Source organism: Heterodontus francisci, unplaced genomic scaffold, assembly GCF_036365525.1.
Source record: "Heterodontus francisci isolate sHetFra1 unplaced genomic scaffold, sHetFra1.hap1 HAP1_SCAFFOLD_43, whole genome shotgun sequence".
NCBI classification, from domain to species: domain Eukaryota; kingdom Metazoa; phylum Chordata; class Chondrichthyes; order Heterodontiformes; family Heterodontidae; genus Heterodontus; species Heterodontus francisci.
The window spans coordinates 1,721,951-1,728,638 of NW_027141852.1; the positions used below are offsets into that span (position 1 = coordinate 1,721,951).

At 44.1% G+C, this 6,688-nt stretch overlaps 1 non-coding gene across 1 annotated transcript; it reads left to right on the plus strand.

Annotated features, from left to right (window-relative positions):
- The first annotated feature begins 1,521 nt into the window (after positions 1–1,521).
- On the plus strand, positions 1,522–1,593 carry trnaw-cca (transfer RNA tryptophan (anticodon CCA)). The gene has a single exon. It is a non-coding gene; the product is annotated as a tRNA-Trp (tRNA).
- Positions 1,594–6,688: the final 5,095 nt, after the last annotated feature.

A 6,688-nucleotide genomic window follows, 5' to 3' on the forward strand; every position in this document is an offset into this window, starting at 1 on the left:
GGAGTCAGGTGCAAGAAAGTTTCACCAACAGAGCAAAGAAAGGCACCAACAAAAGTCACACTTACTTTCCAAATCATTTCACTGGAATATTCTTTCACTTGTTTTGTAAGATGACTGCAATAAATCTGAAAATGAGCACCATGAGGTTTGTGTTCACTAGTCACTTGTTCTCCTGTGTTTGTCTGTCAGGTTTGTAATTCAGTTTGTATTGGATATTAAAGAGAATCTCTTTTCAAGATGATTGCACATTGTACTGTGTTTAAAGAAACCAACTTGTAAAATGGCAGAAAATGAATGTTTCAATACCTGTGTGACCAGATTCTTCCAAGGCTTTTCAACAGCTAGAGTGATGATGCTTGTAATCTGTATCCTGTGGAGAATGGGAGAGGAGAATAAAAACATGGTGCATGAACAGGACAGACTGTGTAAAATGGGAGCACAGAAATACTGCCACCTCATTGAAAGTTAATGAGAGTTATTCTAAGTCAGACACCTGTCCACAATGAACAAGTGAATACATTAATTGTCCACTTTCAATCTAAATGGGACTGAGGTTCCAACAGAGAAGTTTTCTGGAAAATACCTGCTGCAGTTTTAAAATTGATGAACTGGAACATCTTATACTAACTTTCAAATAACTGGAGTGATTGTATAGTTCTCATAGTGGAGAGAAGGAGTTGTTTATAAATATAAGCAGAAAGACACATTTGTGGATTGGCGAATGAGCTTTAACTTTCTGAAATGTATTTGTCCATTGGTTGCAGGTCACTGGAAATTCTTTTTTACATTTCAATTGTAGCAGCAGCAGTTAGCAGCAAAATGTCTGATTAATCAGAGTAGTGGGTCTGGGAAATACTTAAACAGCCGAGACCCTGTAAAACAGAACTCCAAGTAATAGTTTAAATAAGGCACTGAACTGACAGAGCGGGAAAGGCCTGCTCAGGTCAGGAAAAAATACCCGACCCAAACCCGACAGAACCACATTGGACCCGAGCCCGACCCGGCCCGAGTATCTCCATTTATTCCCACGCCCAAACTAACCCGAACCTTACCCGACCACCGGAATGTTCACTTTATCTACCTCCCGATTCCGAATCTACAGGAAACTGCAGCATGAGCGCAATGACGTCATAGAGATGCTCACTTGCTCACTGAGCAGACTCAGAGTTTCCCTCCTTGATGACCCGGACTCCCAGCTTAGGTTGGCTTTTCAACTTTTGACACTTATTAAACTCAACTTCCCAGCAGAGTTAAATGTAATACTTACTGTGTGTGTCCGACACGGACTCAGCCCGACCTGGACCCAGCCCGACCCGATCCTGACCCGACCTGACCCGAGCCCGAAAGCCAGACCCGGAAGAGCGACCCGACACGACCCGAACCCGACACGGGTCCCGTCGGGTTCAGGTCGGGTGGCAGGCCTTTGCAGAGCGGAGGTCAGATGAGGATTGAATTAATTTCAATCACTGAATCTAAACAAGAAGTAAATCTGCCAGGAATGGAAGACTTTGCTTTAGCTGTGAGCTTGTGGCGCAACGGTAGCGCGTTTAACTCCAGATCAGAAGGTTGTGTGTTCGAATCACGTCAGGCTCAGTTATGTTTTACAGCAGCTCAAGTTCCTGGATTTGATATCAGAAGAGAGTTCGATCCATTGGAATGTTCAGTGAATGGTAGAATTTCAAGATCAACTTCAATGGATGAAAGTCCTGATTCCTGGTTCCGTTCCATTTCCATGCTCAGTTCTTATTTCACACTGTTTTATATCAGAACAATGTTTCAGGGATGTGATGTGTCCATTGTTTGTACAATTGCTCTGTCACCCAGTGTGAGAAATAAAACACAAACCGCACAGTGTGCGGCTCAAACCCATACCTGGCTCTGTCTATAGGCCGCTTAGTTCAGTTGGTTAGGACGCAGTGTTGATAACAACAAGGCTGTGGATTTGATCCCCAACTGCGCTGTCACATGGTCAGTCAATAATTTGACACATTTTTGTTACACTTAAAATCCAACTTTTAGATACAAACAAGTTTACAAGGACACAAGGAGATAGAGAATAAGCTAAAGCTGACAATGTAAATATTTCCCATCCTTGATATCTCTCTATTCCAATCCAACCTTCAGAGTTGGGTAAATAATTTCAGTGTAAATTGTGCAGCTCAAGTGTCAAAACCAAAAGGCGATGCAGAATAAAGGAAAACTGCCAAAACCCCAGATTGAACCAGGGATCTTCGGTCTAACACACTCCCAACTGAGCTATTTCAGTCTCACAGGCTTGGGATGATAAGTGGCAAGTAACATTCGCACCACACAAGTGCCAGGCAATGACCATCTCCAACAAGAGAGAATCTAACCATCTCCCCTTGACATTCAATAGCATTACAATCACTGAATCCCCCACCATCAACATCATGGGGGTTACCATGGGTAGCCATACAAATAACGTGACTACAAGAGCAGGTCAGAGGCTTGGAATCCTGAGGCGAGTAATTACAGTGCAGCTGTTGGCTCCACCCCAGGGGCTGAATTTGTTCTGTAAACCATGAAGCAGCTTCCTCTCAAATCCCAGGTTTATCAATAAATCCTCTTACAAAAGCCCCAAAGTGTGATATATTCCTCTCACTCATCCATGACTCCTGACTCCCCAAAGCCTGTCCACCATCTGCAATTCACAAGTCAAGAGTGTGAAGGAATACTCTCCACTTGCCTGGATGGGTGCAATTCCAACTCAAGAATCTCAACACCGTCCAGGACAAAGCAGCCCACTTGATTCGCACCCCATCTGCAAACATTCACTCCCTCCACCATCGGCACACAGTGGCAGCAGTGTGTACCGTCTACAAGATGCACTGCAGCAATGCACCAAGACTCCTTAGACAGCACCTTCCAAACCCAGCGACCTTTACCACCGAGAAGGGCAAGGGCAGCAAATGCAGGGGATACCACCACCTGCAAGTTCCCCTCCAAGCCACACACCATCCTGACTTGGAACTATATCGCCGTTCCTTCACTGTCGCTGGGTCAAAATCCTGGAACTCCCTTCCTCACAGCACTGTGGGTGTACCTACCCCACATGGACTGCAGCGGTTCAAGAAGGCACCACCTTCTCATGGGCAATTAGGGATGGGCAATAAATGCTGGCCTAGCCAGCGATGCCCACATCGCATGAATGAATGAATAAAAATGTGAAGTATCCCTTGTGTCATTGTTTTGGTAGAAAATATAACCCTGGTGGAATTGCCCCTCCCAATCACACCTCACTTCATAGAACATCGAAAATGGAGAAAATTTATGGCTCAGAATGAGACCATTTAGCAATCGTGTCTGTGCCAGCTGAAAAAGAGTGATCCAGCCCAAAACCACTTTCCAGGTCTTGGGAATGGGATCTGAACAGATCTCAGAGCTCACATTATGTGAATGTTCTGTTGAAGTGTTGGTCAGCTGATATACCAGGGGAGATTCACACTGTTCGACACAGTGTGAAATACATTCAAGTATTTATAAAACATTGTAACATGTGAGTAATATTCCCCATTGCTTTCTCAGCACTGATGGATTGTGAAGTGGGAGACAGCCAGAAGTCCCATTGGTCCACACTGATCCTGAGCTGAGAATGAAATGAGAAAAAGTTCAATCTTCAGCAGTGAGATGCTGCAGAGAGGTAAGAGTCCTGAATCAAGGAGAGACTTTCTCATACTGTTGTTGAATCTCATTTCAAACACTCCTTGAACTCTCTGCCGAGGAATTCAGAGCTGGATAACGCCTGTAAACTCAGCCCAAAAAGGAAATAGAAAACACCCACCGTGGGCTCAAACTAGAAAACTTGAGATTCAGAGTTTCATGCTTTCATCGACTGAGCTCACCAGGCCTGAGACAGTGTCCCCGTCCTGTCTGTTATTGGACGGTGCAGCTGTTGGCTCCACCCCAGGGGCTGAATTTGTTCTGTAAACCATGAACCAGCTTCCTCTCAAATCCCAGGTTTATCAGTAAATCCTCTTACAAAAGCCCCAAAGTGTGATATATTCCTCTCACTCATCCAGAATAAAAGTTACATCTTTTGCTCTTTTTACCTTCCAAACATTGACTTCTATTTTGCTCAGCATTTATTTCTCTCTCCTTTTTCTGTTGTGCATTTCCTAATAAACATTTCATTTCAATTATTTATGAGGGATGGAATGAACAGAAAAGATTTTCTGCAATGGTACCAGGGGTGTGGGACAGAGTGAGTGGTTCGGATCTGGAATATACTGCCTGAGAGTGTGCTGGAGGCAGATTCAATCGTGGCTTTCAAAAGGGAATTGGATAAACACCTGAATAGATAAAATTTGCAGGGCTACAATGAAAGGGCAGAGGAGTGGAATTAGCTGATCTGCTCTTGCAAAGAGCTGTCATGGACATGATGGACTGAATGGTACCCTTCTGTACTGTAACCATTTGATTCCTTGATTCTAACTCTGTCAAAGTTGTTCTGAACTTGCTCTGCTCCAAGGAGCACAACCCCAGCTTTTCCAGTCTCTGCACACAACTGAAGTTATGAGGAACCATGGGGAACCCACTGTCAACCTTCCTCCAGACAGAAATACAACTGTTCACCACCACACTGTGACCCAGCTGTTCACATGATTTGGATGTGGGGACCAAATGTAGTATTTCCAAGTTTGCAGATGACACAAAACTAGGTGGGAATGTGAGTTGTGAGGAAGATGCAAAGCGGCTTCAAGGGAATTTGGACAGACTTAGTGAGTGGACAAGAAAGTGGCACATGAAATATAATGTGTAAAAACGTGAGGTTATCCACTTTGGTAGGAGAAACAGATGTGCAGATTATTTGTTAAATGGTAAGAGTGTGAATGTACAAAGGGGCCTGGGTGTCCTTGTCTATAAGTGACTGAAAGCTAACATGCAGGTGCAGCAAGCAATTAGGAAGGCTAATGATATGTTAGCCTCTATCACAAGAGGATTTGAGTACAGGAGTAGTGAAGTCTTGCTTCAATTGTATATAACCTTGGTTGGACTGCACTTTGGAATACTGTGTGAAGTTTTGTTCCCCTTACCTTAGGAGGGATATCATTGCCACAGAGGGAGTGCAACGAAGGTTCACCAGACTTGTTCCCGGGATGGCGGGACTGTCAAATGAAGAGAGATTGGGGAAACTGGGCCTGTATTCTCTGGAGTTTTGTAGAATGAGAGGTGATCTCATTGAAACAAACAAAATATTTAAAGGGATAGACAGGTAGATGAAGCTAAGATGTTTCCCCCGGTTGAGGAGTCTAGAACCAGGGGACACAATTTCAACGTAAGGGGAAAGCCACTTCGGACAGCGATGAGGAGAAATTTCTTTACTCAGTGGGTTGTGAATCTTTGGAATTCTCTACCTCAGAGGGCTGTGGAAGCTCAGTCATTGAGTATGTTTAAAGCAGAGATTGACAGATTTCTAAATACAAATGACATAGGGGATATGGAGATAATGTGGGAAAAAGGCATTGAAGTGGACGATCAGTCGTCATCATATTGAATGGCAGGGTGGGCTCGACGGGCTGAATGGCGTACTCCTGCTCCTATGTTCCTATCAGTCTGCAAACTTCATATGCATGCTGTCATTGTCCCTTTTATGCCATGGGCTTCAGTTTTACTGGCAGTCTAGTATGTTACATCATCAAGAAGGTTTTCAATAAGTTGAAAAAGGAGAAATTGTTTCCAGTGGCAAAAGGGTCAGTAACCAGAGGATGTATTTATCAGGTGATTGAGAAAAGACCAGAGGCGAAATGAGGAATGATTTTTTATCCAGTGATGTGTTGTGATCTGGAATGCACTGTCTGATCAGGACTTGAAAGCAGATTCAGTAGTAACTTTGAAAAGCAATAGTGATAAATACTGGAAGGAAAAATGTACAGATTACAGGAAAAAGCTGAACACCAGGACTAATTGGATAGCACAAGCAAAGAGACAGCACTGACACAATGGACCAAATGGTCTCCTTCTTTGGGTATCATTCTATGGTTTTATGAACATAATGTTGATACAATTCGCTGAGTTGGAAGGGAAGTGAACCCAGATTCTGGGTATTCTAACCACCAGACACAAACCAACTGAACAAGCCATAAAATCAAAGCAAAATACTGCGGATGCTGGAAATCTGAAACAAAAACAAGAAAAGCTGGAATCACTCAGCAGGTCCGGCAGCATCTGCGGAAAGAGAAGCAGCCGAGGAAGGGTCACTGACCCGAAGCGTTGACTCTGCTTCTCTTTCCGCAGATGCTGCCGGACCTGCTGAGTGATTCCAGCATTTCTTGTTTTTGTTCCAACTGAACAAGCCTGTTGTTAAATCTCTGTTTTTCACACCAGCTTCTCCTCGCTCTTTCTGTGTTTCCTGCCTGGTCTGTTCCTCTGACCTTTATTCCTGACACTCCATTGAGAATGGCGCTCACTGCGCCTCTCACTCACAGCGTCACACCACCCCTTCACCCACTTCCAAACCTCTCTGTTGAACAGCACCTCACATCTGCTCCTCTGCTGCATTAATATACCAGGAAAACATTTTCAAACAGACATTTCCAGACAGTGAACGTCCCAGTAAGACAAGGTAAAGATCAGATTCATTCACTTTAAACACAGAGAGAGCAGCTCTCCCTGTTCAGGCGAAGGAGCAGATGTAGTTTCACTCCCATTAGTCTTCGAGACACGGGCC